Source organism: Microtus oregoni, unplaced genomic scaffold (genome assembly GCF_018167655.1).
Source record: "Microtus oregoni isolate MIOR12 unplaced genomic scaffold, Mior012 000015F_ref0000493, whole genome shotgun sequence".
NCBI classification, from domain to species: Eukaryota; Metazoa; Chordata; class Mammalia; order Rodentia; family Cricetidae; genus Microtus; species Microtus oregoni.
The window spans coordinates 7,200,434-7,220,123 of NW_024543074.1; the positions used below are offsets into that span (position 1 = coordinate 7,200,434).

General features: G+C 37.6%; 1 pseudogene; it reads left to right on the forward strand.

Annotated features, from left to right (window-relative positions):
• The first annotated feature begins 15,242 nt into the window (after window positions 1–15,242).
• LOC121456182 lies at window positions 15,243–19,388 on the forward strand (annotated as a pseudogene).
• The last annotated feature ends 302 nt before the right edge of the window (window positions 19,389–19,690 follow it).

Consider the following 19,690-nt stretch of genomic DNA (forward strand, 5'->3'; position numbering starts at 1 on the left):
ACACACACACACACACACCACATATGTGTATGTGTTATATGCACATTCAGCAAAAGTGATCATGCTAAGGGGCTTTCTAAAAGGCTTTTTTTTTCTTACCAACATCACATAATCATACTCATCTGTTTATATTGTTGCTTAAATGATACCATAATAACATTCTTTCAGTGTGTGTGTATACACATCTGAAAGATTCTAGTCAGCATATCAGTGAACAGCAGTATTATTTTACCCATAGCTGCATGTTCTCTGTAACACATAGCCAAGTCATGTAATCAGTTATTAATCCATTTACCCATGAGTGAATAAAGAAAATGTGTATACAAAAGCAAGTTTTATTAAGCAAAAAAAAAAGAAAAGGAAAAAAAGAAATTGTATCCTTTGAAATGAAATTGATGCTACTGTATATCTTCATGTAAGGTAAAAATCAATGTCACAACAATAAGTAGTCTGTTTTAGCTCATATGTGGAATCTACGACTTTAAAAATAGGCAGCGACCAAAGGAGAAAACGAGAAGGAAGAAGGGAGATGTAAAAGATAAAGTTAGAGAGGAGAATAATTAGCTAAGCCCAGAGTTCCTGAATTGGTTATCCAGAACAAGGCGTTCATCCTGAAAATATATACACACCTATAAGAAGAATGGACTCAGCTGGTTGGATTTATGTATTTGTGCACATTATATGTATGGGTGTGTATGTTAACAAAAAAAGGTGTTTTGTGGCATAGAAGGGCTTAGACAGATAGGACATGGAAGGGGTTGGAGAGAGGAATCTAATTAAATTTGCTTTTGTTATTGTTTTCTTTTTACAAAAGAAGGTTTATCTGTGAGGCCATGGCTATCCCAGAATTTGCTCCATAGTTGAGGCTGGTTTTGATCTCAGAGATCCTCCTGCCTCTGCCACCCGAGTGTTAGGATTAAAGGCAAGCACTACCACTTCCCAACTTAAAATTTTAAAACTAACAATTAAAAAAAAAATTAAGCCAGGCAGTAGTGGCACATCTTTTTAATCCTAGCACTCGGAAGGCAGAGACAGGAAAATCTCTGAGTTCAAGGCCAGCCTGGTCTATAAGAGCTAATTCCGAGACAGGCTCCAAAGCAACACAGAGAAACTGTGTCTGGAAAAACCATAAAAGAAAAATAAAGTGATACAATTTGAAAAATAAGGTAAGGCGAACATGATCAAAATACAGTATATGTATGTGTATGAATGTTGTGATGGACCACATTACTTTGTATAATTAACATTTATAATAACAAAAATTGAAAACCAAAAGTCATTGAGAAATTAAGTTAATTCTGCAGTAATTTCACCTAATTTTTGTCTTATTCTTTCATTAAAAAGATGTTATATCACACTGTATATTTTAGCATGTGGTATATAGTGTACATATTCAAATATACTGATGAATGTATTTCTCAGAAAGTCCAATGTGCCTCTCTGCAGATATTAATTAAAACTTCTCCAATATCGTTCTCTCTCACCAACTAATAACAGTATCTCTCCTCCCTTTGAGCTTCTTCAGTCATCCTCAGTCAAATGCACATAACCCTGTCCAGTGATTTTAATAAGTTTTTGGGCCAGGCCTTGTGACTTACACCTGCCCTGCCAGAAGCAGTGAATCAGACTAAGCCAGAACTCTATCATTTTAAGATCAGACTGCTGTACACAAGTTCTAGGACCACCGGGGCTACATACAATGATCCTGTCAAACAAAGTAAAACAAAACATTTCTTAGGAATCCGTAGGGCCCTTGAAAAAATGGGAAAATGTGTATCAAATAAAATATTCTGAAATGAAACACACTCAAGAAGAAAATCAACTGAAGTTCACTAGGAGAACTGTTGACAGTTTGCACAGATGCGCTGCCGTGAAAAAGGAAGATTGTGAAGTAAATTAACACTCTAATAAGATTGTACTGAAAATGTCAGAGCTCCCAATCTGAGAAAAATAAATACTTTTAGTACTTTGAAAGCATCCATTTACACATGAAAACCTTGGTATGCTAATTATAAGCTGCACTTATCTATTAATTAAAGTAGACTTTTCTCCTGTAGTGGACAGACATTTTAAATTACCACGTGAACTTGCAACTAATAGAAACTGGTATTAAAATTCAAAGCTCAAGATTTCATATTTGCAAATTTTTCTTTTATTATTAGCTTGCAATACAAGTTTTCAAGCTATTATTCTATTGCTTTCATTTACTCAATTATTTTTAGTAGTCTACATAAAGTATTGATGTGAGATTATATAAATATATATACATGTGTGTATATACTGAGTGAATAAATGAATGAAAACTTGATTACACATGTAAAATATCATTCCATTATTTCCTCATGAAGTTACTGATGTATGCTCCCTAAGAAAGCCTATGTCAAAAGTTGCCTGTTGTTCATAATGTAAGATATTATCTTCAAAGCAAAGCTCTCATTTATAAATGCTTCATGCAATTTTTTTTATTTTTTTTTATTGAGAAAAGGAGAAAAAAAAACAAGTTTCCACCTCCTCCCAGCCTCCCCTCCTCCCACCCTTCTCCCCCCTCCTCCCACTCCTCTCCCCCTCCCTCTCCAGTCCAAAGAGCAGTCAGGGTTCCCTGCCCTGTGGTAAGTCCTAGGTCCTCCCCTCTCCGTCCATTCCTAGGAAGGTGAACATCCAAACTGGCTAGGCTTCCACAAAGCCAGCACATTACATAGATTCAAAACCCCATGCCATTGATCTTGGCTTCTCATCAGACCTCATTGTTCTCCATGCTCAGAGAAACCAGTTTTATCCCATGCTTTTTCAGTCACAGTCCAGCTGGCCTTGGTGAGCTCCCAATAGATCAGCTCCACTGTCTCAGTGGGTGGGTGCACCCTTCGTGGTCCCGACTTCTTTGCTCATGTTCTCCCTCCTTCTGCTCCTCGTTGGGACCTTGGGAGCTCAGTCCAGTGCTCCAGTGTGGGTCTCTGTCTCTATCTCCATCCATCACCAGATGAAGGTTCTATGATGATATGCAAGATATTCGTCAGTATTGCTATAGGATAGGGTCATTTCAGGTTCCCCATCCTCAGCTGCCCAAGGAACTAACTGGGGACCTCGGCTTGGGCATGTGGGAGCCACTCTAGGTTCAAGTCTCTTGCCAACTCTAAGGTGGCTCTCTTAACTAAGAATTGTGCTTCCGTGCTCCCCTATCTAACCTTCCTTTATCCCAATCCTCCTTTTTCCCCAAGTTCCCCCCATTCTCCCCTTCTCCCTTTTCTCTCCCCATCTCCCCTTACCCCCATCCCACCCCACCCCCAAGATCTCAATTTTCTCCCCGGCAATTTTGTCTACTTCCCATAGCCAAGAGGACAACTATATGTTTTTCCTTTGGTTCACCTTCTTACTTAGCTTCTTTGGGATCACCAATTGTAGACTCCGTGACCCTTGTTTGTGGCTAGAAACCAATTATGAGTGAGTACATCCCATATTCATCTTTTTTGGGTCTGGGTTACCTCACTCAGGATAGTGTTTTCTGACAAAAAGGCCACCTACTGACTGGGAGAAGATCTTCACCAACCCCGCAACAGACAAAGGTCTGATCTCCAAAATATATAGAGAACTCAGGAAACTAGACTTTAAAATGCTAATTAACCCAATTAAAAAATGGGGCACTGATCTGAACAGAGAATTCTCAGCAGAGGAAGTTCAAATGGCCAAAAGACACTTAAGGTCATGCTCAACCTCCTTAGTGATCAGGGAAATGCAAATCAAAACAACTTTGAGATATCATCTTACACCTGTCAGAATGGCTAAAGTCAAAAACACCAAGGATAGTCTTTGCTGGAGAGGCTGTGGAGGAAGGGGTACCCTCAACCATTGCTGGTGGGAATGCAATCTTGTGCAACCACTTTGGAAATCGGTGTTTCGGTTTCTCAGGAAATTCGGAATCAACCTACCCCTGGACCCAGCAATACCACTCCTGGGAATATACCCAAGAGATGCCCTATCATATGACAAGAGCATTTGTTCAACTATGTTCATAGCAGTATTATTTGTAATAGTCAGAACCTGGAAACAACCTAGATGCCCTTCAATGGAAGAATGGATGAAGAAAGTGTGGAATATCTACACAGAGTACTACGCTGCGGTAAAAAACAATTTTTTTTATTCTTCAAACAAACAATTGCTCATAGCAAACCTTAACTTCTCATTTTCTTGAAATATGATTTTTTTTCTTTTTATGCCATTTCTTTTTAATCTTAAATAAGTGTAAATTTAAAAGTTAAAAAGGAAAAAAGTACAGAATGTTTTAATGGTTTAAATAGGATATGGAACCGAGCCAGTAACTGTAGGTACGATCGTCTAGGCAGCCTCTGCTGTTCTGCATTTAATACAATCCTGACTGTGATGGACACTGCCTGCAACCGTAGGTAAACAAGAAGGTCTTAAATGAAGCTATGACTTTAATGTGTCTTTCCTTTCTCCTGTGCTGATGTTCAGCTAAAGATGAGGCAATAGTGAGAGGCCATTCCTTACCTAGTTTGTAGCTCATTACTAGGGATCAATAAGTCTCTGTGTGAGGAGAGGTAGACTGGCCCTCCGTTTCTATACACACCTAAATACCTGTCTTCAATATTTCCACCGTATAATGATACCATATGACGATTTTACCAGATGGGGCCATTCATCATGGACATTCATCATCCAAAACAATGAGCTAAACAAATGTCTTCGTATATGAGAAAGTGGCATGCATTCTGTTATAGAGATAGAAGACAGATACAAAAGTTACAATAAAAAGGAAGAAAATGAATCTTGGGAAAATGAAGAAATCATCATAGCACCAAATCGAAATGGCTCGTAAATAATTGGCGAGTTTTGACACACTTACTTTAACTATCATGCTTCGGTTCAGGTTTTATTTGTTCCACAAGGATGAAAACGGAAGATGCACTGGGCCATCCTAGAGAATTGGGATTCTTTTTCTTATCCTGTCTGCACATGGGTATAAATGTTGATATTAGGCATAAACAAGATTAGTGAGGAAGAATTATCAAACCTGGAGTCAGATTCTGGGTTTGATTTAATTATTGGCCACCTGGTAGCTATGTGAATTCAAACAAATTTTGACTCTCTCTAGGCTTCGTTATTTCCTCATCTGCTCCATAAAGATAAAGCATTACGTATTAGCACTTATTAAATTAATCTCAGAATCCTTTTGGATACCCAACATAGGAAGTATTAATAAAATATTTTAATCCTCTCTATAGTAAATACCAAATATTGAAGCATGGCTTTACAATGGTCCCTGCCCTTAATGAATTCATTAATAAATGAGAAAGACAAATCCTTGCAACAAAAAAAGAAATTTTTGTTTGCAATTCCAGGTTAGTGAATGAAGTGTCATGAGTCTATAGAAATGGTTCATTTAGACAAAAGGCTTAGGAATGTTGTCCCAGAATGACTGCATTAGTCACTTCTCATTTCGTTGTGACAAAACACCTGGCAAGAAGCAATTTAAGGAAAGAAGAAAGGGAGGAGGGAAAGAAGGAGGTAGGGTTTATTATGCTTATGTTTCAAGTGGATCAAGTCGAAGATACTGGGAAGTCTTGGAGGCAGGAGCCAAAATGCACTGGAAGCCAGGCGATAATGCCTCAAGGCTCTCCTCTGTTTCCTTACTTCCTCTAGCAAAGCTTCACTTTCTAAAGATTTTAGAGATTTTCTAAGCACTGTGTTGTAAATTCAAGACCAAATGTCCAAACATGTGAGCCCATGGACCATTCCCTTTTAAACCACAACAGTGGCCCATCCAGGAGAGTACAGTGACAATGTGGGGATGGAGGGGTCTCACAGCTGAGATGAAAGTAAGGGTATTCAAGGGAGATAAGTAAACTGAATTCCTGAGTATGAAGGACCATTGGTTAGAAACATATTCAGAGTTCTGTTTCCCCTCTAAAATTGTATTTAAGAGGGAGGGCAACATTTACATTGATGTATGTCATGTTCATATCTCACATCACACTGGTACTTCCTAAGTATTTAAAATTCATGATTTTCTACCAGCTTTAACTATATAGAATGTAGAACAAGTTTATGTTTATTTTCTTAATGTCTTTTTAAAAAATAATTCTTTCCAATGACAGATACTAAAATAATCATAAAGGCATTGACACTTGGAGGCCTAGTCTCCAGTATTCGCTCACAATTGTAAGGAAGCAGTTGCATGCCTATACTGCATCCACATGTCTGCAGCTAAATAGGCAAGGGAAACCTCCACAGTGTGGCTACTGATGCAATTTCTTTGCTTTAGCCAGAGGGGGCTTCTCAGTCCCTTGTCATTTACTGTTACATATCAATACTACACTTAAGCAAATAAGCCAATATTTGAGTCTTTTCTGCCACCTGCTAATGATCTTTGGCTTGATAACTTTGACTTCCAAGCATGGTTGGGCAACATAGAACATTGTTTGTGCTATTGAGGGATCTGCGAGCCTTAAGGAGCCTAACAAAAAACAAAAAAACAAAACCAAAAAAAAAACAAAACAAAACAAAAAAACCTGATTGAATCAGTTTCTGAATCTGGATAACAGTATAGAATCTCACCTCTTCCCCATACTATATGGCTCAAGATAAAAACGACACAAGGCTACTGTGATGGTGAATTCAACTGTTAAGTTGATACAACCTAGAATCACTTCGGAACTCTGTCTCAATGAGGGATTTTCTAGATTAGATTAGTTTGTGAGCATGTCTGTAGGGGATTGCCTTGATTGCCTTCACTGATGTCAAAAGACCCAATCTGGAACTGGGTGACACCATTATCTGAGATTGGGACCCGTGTTGTACAAGGATAGAGAAAGTTAGTTGGATACGAAGTATATGTTCACTTACTTTTTTTCTCTGTATAACTTTGGATATCACATGACCAGCTGCTACAAGTTCTTGCCACCTTGCTTCCCTGTAATGATTGACTGCAACTTGGAATTGTGACCTACAGTCAATCCTCCATCCTGCATATTATTTTGTGAGGGAATTTTATCACCATAATAGAAACGAAAGTAGAACAGACTTCCCATTTGTATTAGCATTCAAAATATTTTCTTCTAGATCTTTTTTGGAAAGGCACATAGGAAAAATGTTTAGGAATGTAATTTTTGGTATGAAACTTAGAAGGTTGTACTTAAGCAAAAAAATAAATAAATAAAATGAAAAACTGACACAATATTTTACATACCCATGAGCTGTCACAGGCCCAACTGTTGTTTCCAAAAGTTGATTTTAAGATGTAAATCTAGATCTATTTCCTTCACTCTGAATCTCTGTGTTAACAAGGTTCTCATTGAAAGGCATGCTCTCGTAATTCTCCAACTGTAGCAGAGGGGATGGAACTGTAAGAACTGTATTGAAGGAAAAAGAGTACCATAGGAAAAGGTATATGCACAAGCATTAGTGCTTCAAGAAAAATGTTAAAGGACTGAAGCTGATAGCTTTTACATTAAGTGGTTTGAACATTCCTCATGAACACATCATTCAGAAAATTACTCAGAGAACAGATAGCCAGAGGCGGAAACCCACGATCACTAGGGCTAAAGGATAAAAGGGTCAACAGTTCCTAGGTAAAAAGAGTTAAAAAATGAGAAGTCAGAAAACCAACAAAAAATGGGGATGGGAAGAAAGATACTAAAATCACAGGGTAAACGATTTAAAAGGAAGAGAGTCATTTTCCGTGTTAAAAAGAAAACAGTGCTGAAGGATAATGACTTAAGAGCAGTGGTGTTGAGGAGTCAGGTCATTAATAACCTCTGAGCGATCTGGTTGATACAGATGTCAGATAGCAATGAGCTAAGGAGTTAGAGAGGAGCTTGGATAATAAGAGTGAAAGTGGCTCATAAATCCTAACCTACTTTATAAATATAATTAGGAGATACAGCTTGTTAGATTCAGGGCCTGGCTGTCCCTCATTCCCCAAACTCGGTGAATTGACCTATCACTGTTTGTGTATCAAGTATACACAAGTGGAACTTTTGAAGAATGTGTTATATTCCATGGAGAAAGAAAAAATGGATGACAAATTTTTCAGTCTTCTTATGTCTTTGACGAGCCTTCTTTCAAGACAGGCCCAAGATGCATCATCATTAATCTCCAAATATCACCGACTGATCCTCTAAGGTCAGCTTCCCTCTGCCAATACTTCAACAACTCTGATTTGGTTATTTGAAATTGACACCAATTTGAATATGGCCTTGACTCCAGCTACAAGGTCTAGACAACAATCACCATCTGACCCTCCCTTATTACTGGCCTCGGTCACATTTCTTTAAGCATCTCTTCCTTCTTGGCATTTCTATTCCTGATTTCCATTTTTATAGCTCCTCTGTCAATCAGATCTATTTACTAGTCTTTACATGGACTTAAGATATAATTTTAATCTGAGAGTTTTCTTTTCCTCTTCTGAGAACATATTTTATGAATAACCTTTCCCTAGCTCTCCATGTAATGTTCCCTAATTGCTAAAACATAAACATGAGGGCATAGAATAAGTAATATGAAACTGGCTGTGCTTTAAATGGTTCAGAAAATAATGAATTGAGTATATTTATTTGTTTTTTAGAGAAAACACCGGCAGATATTAATATTTAAGAGATACTTCCAGTGTTTGAGATTTTTGTACCAGAACTTTATAACTTATGTGTTCAGCAAAAGGGTTGTTTATGAAGAAAAACAATCAAATGAAATAATTTCATATTTATAGGCAAAACAGTGACATCTATTGTTCAGTGTTATAGAAAATGGATTTGGGGATGAAAAGCAATTCCAAATATTATGTATTGAGCTCCAGTGCAATGACAACTAGTTAATTTTCTTGTTTTAAGATACTAATAGGTTGTATCCAATAATTTAATATGAAAGCAAACCAACCTGAATATGTAGGAATATGCCATTTAATTATGATTTAACAGGTCCAAAGACTGTATAGAAGAAGAAATAAGACATTTAACAGCAGAATATAATACTTAAAAATAGATGCCTTTTTTTTTCTGTTATACTTTTCACCTTATAGAACAGCTAAGTATTTATGATTGATGACTGTAAAGGCCCAAACTGACCTCTGACCTTAAGACAAGGTATTATTTTCATGTCTTGTCTGTTGTGAACTAAGTCTATCATTATAATTTTATTTACCTACTACCTTGGTGAAAGTTAATGATCTCTAAAGTTATAAAACTTGTCAGAAGAGATAGTTTCTGCCTAGGTCTTATGTATATGAATGTGTGCTTTGTATGTGTTCATGTGTTTACATGTGCATAGGCATGATTTGAATACATACATATAGAGGCCAGAGGATAACCTCTGGCATCATTCCTCAAACCTCATTTACCATGTGATTTTGAGACCAGTTTTCTCACTAGCTTTGAACTGATTAATTAGGCCAGGCTGGCAAGCCAGAAAACCCCAAGGATCCTCTTGTCATATATACCATATCCATCTGATTTTATCTTTAAATTTGGGGTCTCGTGAAACGAAAGTTGGTCTCTAACTCCTTTTGTAATCAGAATGCCTTGAATTCCTAATCCTTTAACCTCTCCCTCCTGAGTGCTGAGATTATAGGTATATTCCACGAAACTTGCCTTAGGACTCTCTTTTTTATAAGCTGTAACTACAGTTGTTATGAACTTGTTAATCAAACCTCTCATAAGCTGCCATATACAACCTAAATGAGGAAGTGTTTATTCTAGTATATAATTTCAGAGGAATCCATCCATGTTCTCTTAGCTTCATGTTGCTCTGCCCATGTGGAGGCAGCACAACATGGCAGCAGGAGTGTGTATCAGAATCTGTTCATCACATTGTTGACTGAAGACACAAAGGAAAAAAAGAGACTGTGGACCAAGTTTAGCTTACAAAAGACCCTACATCTAGGTCCAACATCCCAAAGTTTCCAAAACCTCCAAATTCAGCACCATCAACTGGGTAGTAAGAAATATGGAAATCTCCTATTCAGACTATCATATTGCATGCCTAGCCTACATGACTTATGTCTATACTGTAATACAAAAGCATGTAGTCCATCTCTGAGAGTCTCCAAAGTCTTAGCTATTCAAACACTATTTAGAAAGTAAGTCTGGGCCCAAGGTCTCTTCTAATGCAAAATAAATACTTGAGTGGGAGCACCTAAGAAGTCAAAAGAAAATTTGTATGATTTCAAGATACATTGGTTCAAAATAAACCCTCTCACTTTGATAATAGAATATTTAGAAAATATCCTATTTTCTAAAAGAAAAATAGAATAGTCAGGAAGGGGTGCTCAAAGCAAGGACAAAAGCCATAAAGAAAAAAGAAAACATCAAATCATACAGCTCAATGTCCAGCACATAGTGCCCTGCTTTAATTTCCGTTAGGCTTAGACTTGCCAGCTGGGAGACTATCTTCTCTCAGCTTGCAGTCCATATGGCCTCTGACTTTGGCTGGCTCCATGGCTTGAGTGACACTTTCATTAGAAGACACTTCCACTCGTCTTCACCGTACAGCTTCACACATCACTACCACAGAGGATGTGTGCAGGGCCTCCAAACCTGTCACACTGCCTAGTCTCATAGACATTCATCGAAATCTACATGGAAGCCTGGCTACCCCATAACATTTGCATCCCATGAGCCTGTAAAAATAGTTCCCTGTGAATTGTATCATTGTCTGCTGCCATTTCCGTCAGTAGCAGGGCGCCTTGGATCACAGCTGCATTAACCTCTGAGTGAATGAGAACTCTAGTAGGTTGGCATGCTTGAGAAGGCTCTCTGTTTTCATAGGGAAAGTCTTAAATAAATGCATTTTCTCATACCCTTAAGCCTACAATGGTTGAGTCTGCCTAGTTCCTCAGAAGCCCTTGAGCAGTCTTTCCTACTGCATGTTAACTGATTTCATACTGATGCGAAATTTTGTAGAAATCAAACTTTTCCTAGCCAGAACTTTGGATATTTATCACCAAACTGGAAGTTTGTCAAATATCTCTTCCCTGTTTGTATTGTTTTTCTAAATTTGGTGTAATTGTGACAAAAAGCCAGAAGACCTCATGGTACTGCTTGAATGCTGGGATTCCTTGAAATATGTTCAACAAAATCAATTCACTACTTCTAAATGCAGGAACCCACAATTTCCAAAGCTATGGAGACAATGTGACCAAGTTCTTTGCCAGAATGTAGCGTGAGTGACAGCTAAGCTACTTCCCAAGAGAACTTTTTCTGTCTAGAAGCCCACAGACTTTAGGGCTAGCATATAAAAAGGAAAAAAAATCACTTATCAAACTTTGCTTTCAGCATTCTAAACTTTTCTATAATAATATTTTTAAACTTTATTTTCTCGATATAAACACTTCTCCATTTAAAATATTATTCCTCATTAATGGCTTTTTTTTCTTTTTCCTTCCTTTTTCTATATAGAAAATAGATTTTTTTTTTGTTAGGTAATATATCCTGATTACAGTTTCCCTCCCTTGTACTTCTTCCCTATCCTCCCTAACTCCCCTCTCACCTGGTTCCACTTTCTGTCTCTCAGTAGAGAAAAGAAAATATGCTTTTAAGATATAATGATATGGTATGGTATGATATGATAAAATAAAAACTATCATATTGGAATTGGCAAAACCAACAGAAGTAAAAGGGATTAAGTATACAATACACAAGCCTATATGGTACATTTCATAGTCGACCTCTGAGATAGTTGGTCTTAATCATCAACTTGAGCGAATTTAGAATTAGCCCCAGGTGTTTCCAGATACACTCATCTGAAGGAAGACGATTCACCTGCAAACTAAGAACCTCTTTCAGCACAGGGCTGGAGAAAGCACAGTGTTTCTTGCCTATCTTATCTTATTGCTGTGAAGAACACCTTATTCCCCATGGCTGCTATCCTTTGCTGACAATAAACTCCAGCTTCCTCATCCTTTCTACTAAGATGGAGCAGGAGTGGTTCTACAGGAAACTTTCAGGTCTCCAGCAGAGTTTAGGGACTCCTGACACATCCAGGTTAGTGGATCAAGCAGTTCTTGAGTTCTCTGTCATTCCCACATGTAAATGGCTATTGTTGAACTACTCAGTCCCTACTGAAATAGCAACCTAGCAAATATCCTACTATAATTCAAATGCATTCTATTGGTTCTTCTTCTCTGGAGAAAGCTGCATGTTGTACCTCATGACACCAACTATTTCAGACATTGTGGGAGAGTTGGACTTTTCAAAGCCTGTAGTTAAGAGCATTAATTAGTACACTCCATTTGCCAGTATTCGGAAATTTAGGAAATAGACTTATCCCCTCATCCTGTATTTCCATTCATGTTACAAGAATACAGAAAAAAAAATCAGGGTAGATCTATTACACAATAATGCAAAAAATTACCAATGTGCTTTATGACATGAGATCTTGAGCATAAAATAATTAATTGCACTGAGGCTGCATATTGGTGGGGTGCTTGCCTTGCAGACATGAGACTCTACATTCAATATCCAACATTGTCTAAGTGAGAATATGAAGTACAGTAGCATCTCCCAACATGAGTATATTCTTCAAATAAGGAAAAGGTTTGTTTGCTTGCTTGTTTATTGCATGTATGTGGTCTTTTAGTGTTTGCATGTGTGTGCATGTGTTCTCTTCTATGGGAGATTGTAGACAGCAGAGGCCTCTGCCTTGCCAGCTTACTCTTTAAGTAACTGAACACAGAACTTGCCATGTCGGAAAGCAGAATAGCTATTCAGTCTAGAAATCCCTCCTGCTGCCTGTCTCAGTGCTGGCGTGTTCAGAGAATGCCTCGTTTCCAGCTTTGTCAGGTCATCACACTTGTTCCACAAGCACTTAGACCAACTGGGCCACGCCTTTACTCTGTTTTCCCTTCCTTTATGATAAAGCTAGTGGGAATCAAAGTAAAGCAAAATCATGAGTTGCTGTAAGGAATTGCAGGCTTGATGCTTCTGAGAGATGAGCACAATTGAGGCATTTTTCAATTTCCTTGTATGTAGACATCAAAACTCTCCTTCTGAGTCTCAAAGAACAAAGTGAGTATCTGAATTCATCTCGAGCTAAACATTTAAGAGCAGAAAACTGAGGTGTTTGGGGGAAGAAGTTTAGTTTATGAGATATATATACATATATGTCATATATACTTAATATAAATATTAAGTAAATAATTTTCTTTTTATTCTAGAAATGATTGGTGAATCCAATGAATGTAATTGATTGATTATATGTTCATTTTTCACAAAGTGATGAAAAAAGGGAGTAATAACCCAAAGAAATCTGAACACGATATTAAAAGCATTTCCCAGTACATAGGATGGTAGATAGTGCTTTTCCTGGAAGCCTAAACCTTAATGTGACTTCAAAGAGCTTCCAAACCAGTGGTTCAGAGTAGACTGTAGAATACTGTTACGCAGGAACTCTAGGAACTGATAATGGGACAGGGAAATTGGGTGCTGCCATTGTTACATGAAGTCACAGCGTCTGAAGTCAGTTTTTCTTTTACCATAAAAACAGTACTTTTAAATAAGCTCCCCCAAATCACAAAGAACATCAAACATAGTTTTGAGGACAAAAACAATCATTAAAAACAATGGAGACTCAAAAAATTGTAATTTGAGGAAACATTAGAAAAAAAACCCGTTTTTGCTTCATCCCGTTTAGAGCCCTCTTTTAAAATTCGCCCGTGAAACAGATCTTTTGTCATAATACTACACAACATCACACAGTTGTGTGTTCATTAGTATCTCATAGTCTTGTTCATAAAATCAAATGAAAGGATCTGGCATGTTTCATGTGGATAGAGGTGGGAGGTATCCAAGGAAAAGAGGGAGCCTAGCACAGGTCCCAATAGCGTGGCCAAGAGACCATGATTGTGCCCCTGAATTCGCTCTCCGTCATTCGTTCTTCTTTGAAAAGTCAAGTCCCGTGAACATGTTCCTGAGGCTAGATAGCATGTGAGTCCAGAAATAAGGGACTATCTGTTTGAAGCATGCGGTAGAGCTTGCTCCTATCTTCTTGTTCTAGCATCTCTAAATATGACCTCGTGACCCACTTCTAAGGTGTATGCAAAATGTGATAATCATATCAATATAAATATGTAATTTATGGATTTCTATTACCAGTATAACAAAATAATAATAAATTTAGTAGCTTAACATTAGATTGATCTGCAGGTCTGATGCCTACTCTTAATTGTCAGGTCTGTGTTTTACCTGAGTGAGCAGTGAAATGGCCTGGCAGGTTTTCTCTGAGTTTGAAGTTTGAACTAGTTACCCCCATGCATGTTATCAGCACATCACATCTATCAAAATACATATAACTCTGCAAAATCCTTGTCTGATATCAGAGGCAGGAACCTTATCTTCAATTATTATACGTATATACACACATACATCTATTTGCAAATATGCATAATATCTAGACTAATACCTACACAGAATAATGTCTACATAGTCTCCACCCTAAAACTCTTGATTCAAATTACAATAATTAAGATGAAAGATACTGATTAATGCATGAAAAGAAAGAACTAGTGTTACACAGCTATAATCCCAACACCCAGAGACAGAAAACTGGAGGACCACCGCAAGACAAACCTATGTATTCTTAGTAAATTCCATGCCAGTTAGGACTACATAATGAGCCTGAGTCTCAGATAGAGTAGGGAGGTAATGAGCAAAAAGACAGGGAAGAAAAGGGCTGAGAATAATATCTTAATAGAGTTACACTTCCAGTGAAAATGAAGTTTAGACTTAAATCTAAATATCACAGTTGCTACTGTAAATTTTCATATTTTGATGTCTGTGAGTAAGTAGTTAGATAGACTCCAAATAATTAGTGTATTTATACATAATTATAAAAAATGTATACCAACTTTCTGAAAAGATAAATAACTATAAAAGGTTTTTTATATAAGCACATTAATGTGTGACTCTCGAAAGTCATTAAAAGCAAAAACATTGGTCTAAGTCAACTGATTCTTGAATCTACAGCAAAATATGGTAAACCCGGCTGCAGTAGTCTCCTTCAGACTGCTTTCTAACACACACAGTCTGTGGCAAGCAAACCCGTATTTGATGATGAAAGTAGTGTTTAAAATAAGTAACTATTTTAATTTAGTTTCAAAAAATCAGATTTCTGAGAGAATGTTTAATACTCTAATTCTTTTTGTTGATGATTGACCAAAATAACAGTGACATTAAAAAACAGCCACACATCTTAATTTAAGGTTTAATGTGTCTCCTTTAGCCAATTAAAACTCACACCTAATGGAGAACTGGATATTTGATTCTCGGATTTTGCCAATAGAAATAGATTCTAACACTATGGATGGTGGGTTATTATAACAAAACAAAGTGAAAGCCATGATCCAAGGCAAGATTTCATATGAAGCCAGCACTGGGCATACAAAACACATATCAGATTTACCCAGTGCATCTATTGAACAAATTTGAGGCCAGTAAAATGTGATGTTAAAGTTTCCACTATGATGCAAGAAAACAAATGCTCTCATTTTTCATGTGACCCAGTCAATGAAGGGCAAAGAGAAAACACATAACAAAAATGTAGCTATACAAAGTAAAATATGGAAAGAGAATTTTTATGATTCAGAGATAATCATGTAAACAATCAAAGTACATAGTTTACTCCAAAAAAAGAAAAGAGGTATTAAGTTTAAAAATATTATAGCAAAATGAAAAACCATGACATCATGGTAACCATCCCTTATGACCTTCATGGGGTCACAGATATCCAGTTACAGAATCTATACTGCTGGCGTACCAAAACATAGCCCCTTGACTTCTGTTGTGTTGCTGAATTTTTCATTATGTAAGAACTATAGGTTGTATGAACTCTTTCACTAAGTTTTGGGTGTGAGAAAATATTGAAATTCTTCCCTCAAAATTCTATGGATGTTTCAGAGATTATTTTATACAAATACATTTGCAAAACACATTATTTATTTAGTAATAAAATGATTACCTTACTGTTTTTGAAGAATTATTTCTTTTTTGAGATTTTAATATAATTACATCACTTCTGCGTTTTAACATTCCACTTCCATATATTCAGTTTTTTGTCTCACTAATAAGATATTTTTGATAGTGTTTTACTTGGAAATACCCAGAATCAGACCTTCGGGTGGAATTTCGTACGTGAAATAATATAGTAAGATAACAACTTTGCAGCTGCAGATCAAGAAAACAGAAGAAAAGGAGCAAGAGTACAATATGGTCATAGAAGAAGAGAGGGTGATTCCAACCTCATCTCCAGGGAAGAATCCCATTGGCACCCTGTGAGCAATTTGAGCTTTGACATCCTTGTGGCATTCAACACTGGGTAGGCAATGCCAAGGAGAATGTGATTTTCAGTCTCTTCCTATTCATAAAAATTTAGGCCTCAGAATATGAAGGGCAGTTCCTTGCGGTTTGTAGGCATTCATAAAAAGACAACTCGAAGTTGGGAGGGAGATATGTTGTGATGTCCCCAAGGCAAGCTGGAGGGTAGTAACGGGGAATGGATATTGTTAAAATACATTGCACACATATTTGAAATTTTCAAAGAATAAATAAAAGTATAATTTAATAACAATAAAATAATTATAATAAGTGAACTAAAGGAATATAAACAAAGTTAAAAGGTGGTACCTACAGCCAGATATCGGTACCTCTCTTCAAAGATGATAAAATGAGACTGAAAAATGAAATAAGAAAAGCATGCATTGTCATGGGTCTACCCTTATTATTGTATTTCCTTTCTGCTGCCAGCTTACCCTCTCTCTCCATGCCCACACGTGTGGCCGCTACACATCCTCTTACTCTCTCTACAGTTTTGATCTTCCAGAACGTTATGTAGCTTAAATCACACAATAAATAGAATGGAAGCCCTAATGCATCTGCAGGTTTTAGTAAAACATCCGTACTGTTTTACCAGTTCTAACAAGTGTACAACATTAGTGCAAACTATTAATTAATAATAGAGACACCATGAGTAGGAAAGTAGGGATGCATAGGAACTCTCTGGATCATCTGCCAGATTACAGCTCCTCTTAAAGTAGTCCATTTGTTAAAATTAAATGGGGTGTGTTTTGTACAAATTTATTGATAGGAAAAGGAATAGGGCAGATTGCATGACCTTGGCTATAAATCTTAGATTGTTCTTGCTCGTTTCACCCATGCATCACCCTATATAACAGAATTATTTCCATTAGCAATTAGTGTGTATTTCACAATAAAGTATGACCTTGTATTTGATAGCATCCCACATATTAAATTTTCTTGTTTCCTTTTGCACTTTTATGTCCAATTAAGCCAGTGGTCACATACACAGGGGCTCTGACAAACAAAGCAAATCAATGAATCAGGGCAGCTGTGGAAAGACAATAAAGACGGTGACCCTCTGGGGAATGGCTCCTGTCTAAAGGAGGCAGCCATTTCTCGGCTTAGAATATTGCTGCCAAAGGGATTTTTCCAAACACAGCCAAAAGTCAGAATGTTTTATATACAGTCTTCTACTTGTAAGTACTGTCAACTCCAGTTTCATAATGTCTCACATACATCACACACACAGACACACACACACACACACACACACACACACACACACACACACACTGGAGGGAGACAGAAAGTCATGTTTTGGAGAGAGAGATGCAAACTCGCATTGATCCTCTGAAATACACCAGTAAGACTGATGTGATTTAAAACATCCCTTTCATCAAATGTCATTCAAACAATTTAATGGCTGGAAAGGTAGCTGATATAATGTTTGTCTTGCATTCAGGACACCCTGTGTTGAATCTCTAGCACTGCAGTTAAAAAAAAACACTCAAAAATACTGCTTGGAGTCATGGCCATGTAAAGATATACTTGTTAGGATTCAGGCATTATGCTGGCCTATGTCACTTGGCATGGTGCACTCAAGCAGTACCCTGGCCAACCCAGGGTCCTATGGCTGCTACATCCTCAAGTAGTCTATATGCAGGTGCAAAAGATCCCTTTAAGAGACAAGCTCCACCCATTTCAGCTTTCTTCCCTGCTGTTCTTCTGAAGAGGCAAGCAGGTCTCTCTCTCTCTCTCTCTCTCTCTCTCTCTCTCTCTCTCTCTCTCTCTCTTCCTTTTTACCTTTCTCTCTATAAACTTCACATTCAAGCTCTTCTGTAAGGCCTATTTGTCTCCTGCTGGCTGTGAGTTTTCTGGTTCTTACCCTCCAAAATCTCTCTTGCTGTTTTACAACTCTGCACCCCAGGTTGCTCCCTGAGGCCCCGCACACCTCCTACTCCTGGCCTTCACTGAAGCAGCACACTCCCTGCTGACTGCAGCCCTACAGGTCACCAGTTCCTTAGTCTCCCAGGCTGTCTCCCCAGGCATTGTAAAGGGCCTTGCAGAGCTATGGCAGCAGCAAGGCACAGCCCACACGGAGGCCATTCTGAAAGGCCTTCGGTCCATTTTTCAGGAGCAGGGGATGGCAGAGTCAATACACACCTGGCAGAAGCATGGCTATTTAGCAACTTTCATGAACCAAATTGGCAGCTTTGCCAATTTGAGGACTTATCTTCATGCATTGACGGACCTTCAGAGTTATGACAGTGACATGCAAGGCAAAAAAGAAACTGACAGCCTTTTGAAGAAAATAGAAGAGAAAAATTAAAAAATATACTGGGAGGGTGAAGCATTTATCACTCATAGTTTGAGGAATGGCCATCGACAGATATTGGCCTACTGCTCTTAAGCATCTTAAAATACTGGTTGAATACATCATAGATGAAGTAGTAGATGATTAAGATTCATCTTATTAGAACATTAAAATTCTAACTTAAAGCAGTTTTGAAATATTCTCATCCTCAGTGGTGATGTCAATTTGTCAGAGAGTAAAGTGCCATATAGAAGAGCCATTCTAGGTAGTGGTAAAGAAGCTAAGCTGGCAAAGAGGTGCTGGTTTTAGGAAGCAGAGATGGGGGCAGATTATGAGAAATTGTCAAACTGAAACCAAAGATGGTCACCATGGTAGAGACTGACCAGGTGGTAATGGATGGACGTAAGAAATATGGACAAAGAACATGAAGATGTGTCTTAGACAATTTTAAAGGAGACATCTATCAGGTTCTCATAGAAGACTATATCCCATCACTGAAGAGGTACACCAAAGAAAGGAGAGTTTGATTATGTGATTAATGATTGACAACTGTACCAATCTCTACATCTCCAGAAGAAGATTCCACATGGGAATTTCTCAGACTGATCCTTGACATGTCAATGTAAGTTTTGAAACAAGATGGGAAATACTTCACACAGGGGAATTGTGTCAGTTTGACTGAAGGATTGTTGCCCTATAAACAACAGTGTGGAGAGAGGGGGAATGGGCAGAGCTTGTCTCTTAAAGGGACCTTTAGCAATTACGTACAGACTACATAGTAATGTACAAGCCATAGGACCTTGGGCTGGCCAGGGTACTGCCTGGGTGCATCCTGTTAGCATAATGCCTGAATCCTAACAATATTTAATAGTTATGTCTTTAATGTCTTGGTTTGTGCTTGAATTGTTGTTAGAAAGAGCCACACATACAGGCAGATATTCAGTAGATAACATAGCTATGTTCTTCAGTTTGAGATTCCTAAGTAATATTCAGTAGATAACATAGCTATGTTCTTCAGTTTGAGATTCCTAAGTAATATTCAATAGATAACATAGCTATGTTCTTCAGTTTGAGATTCCTA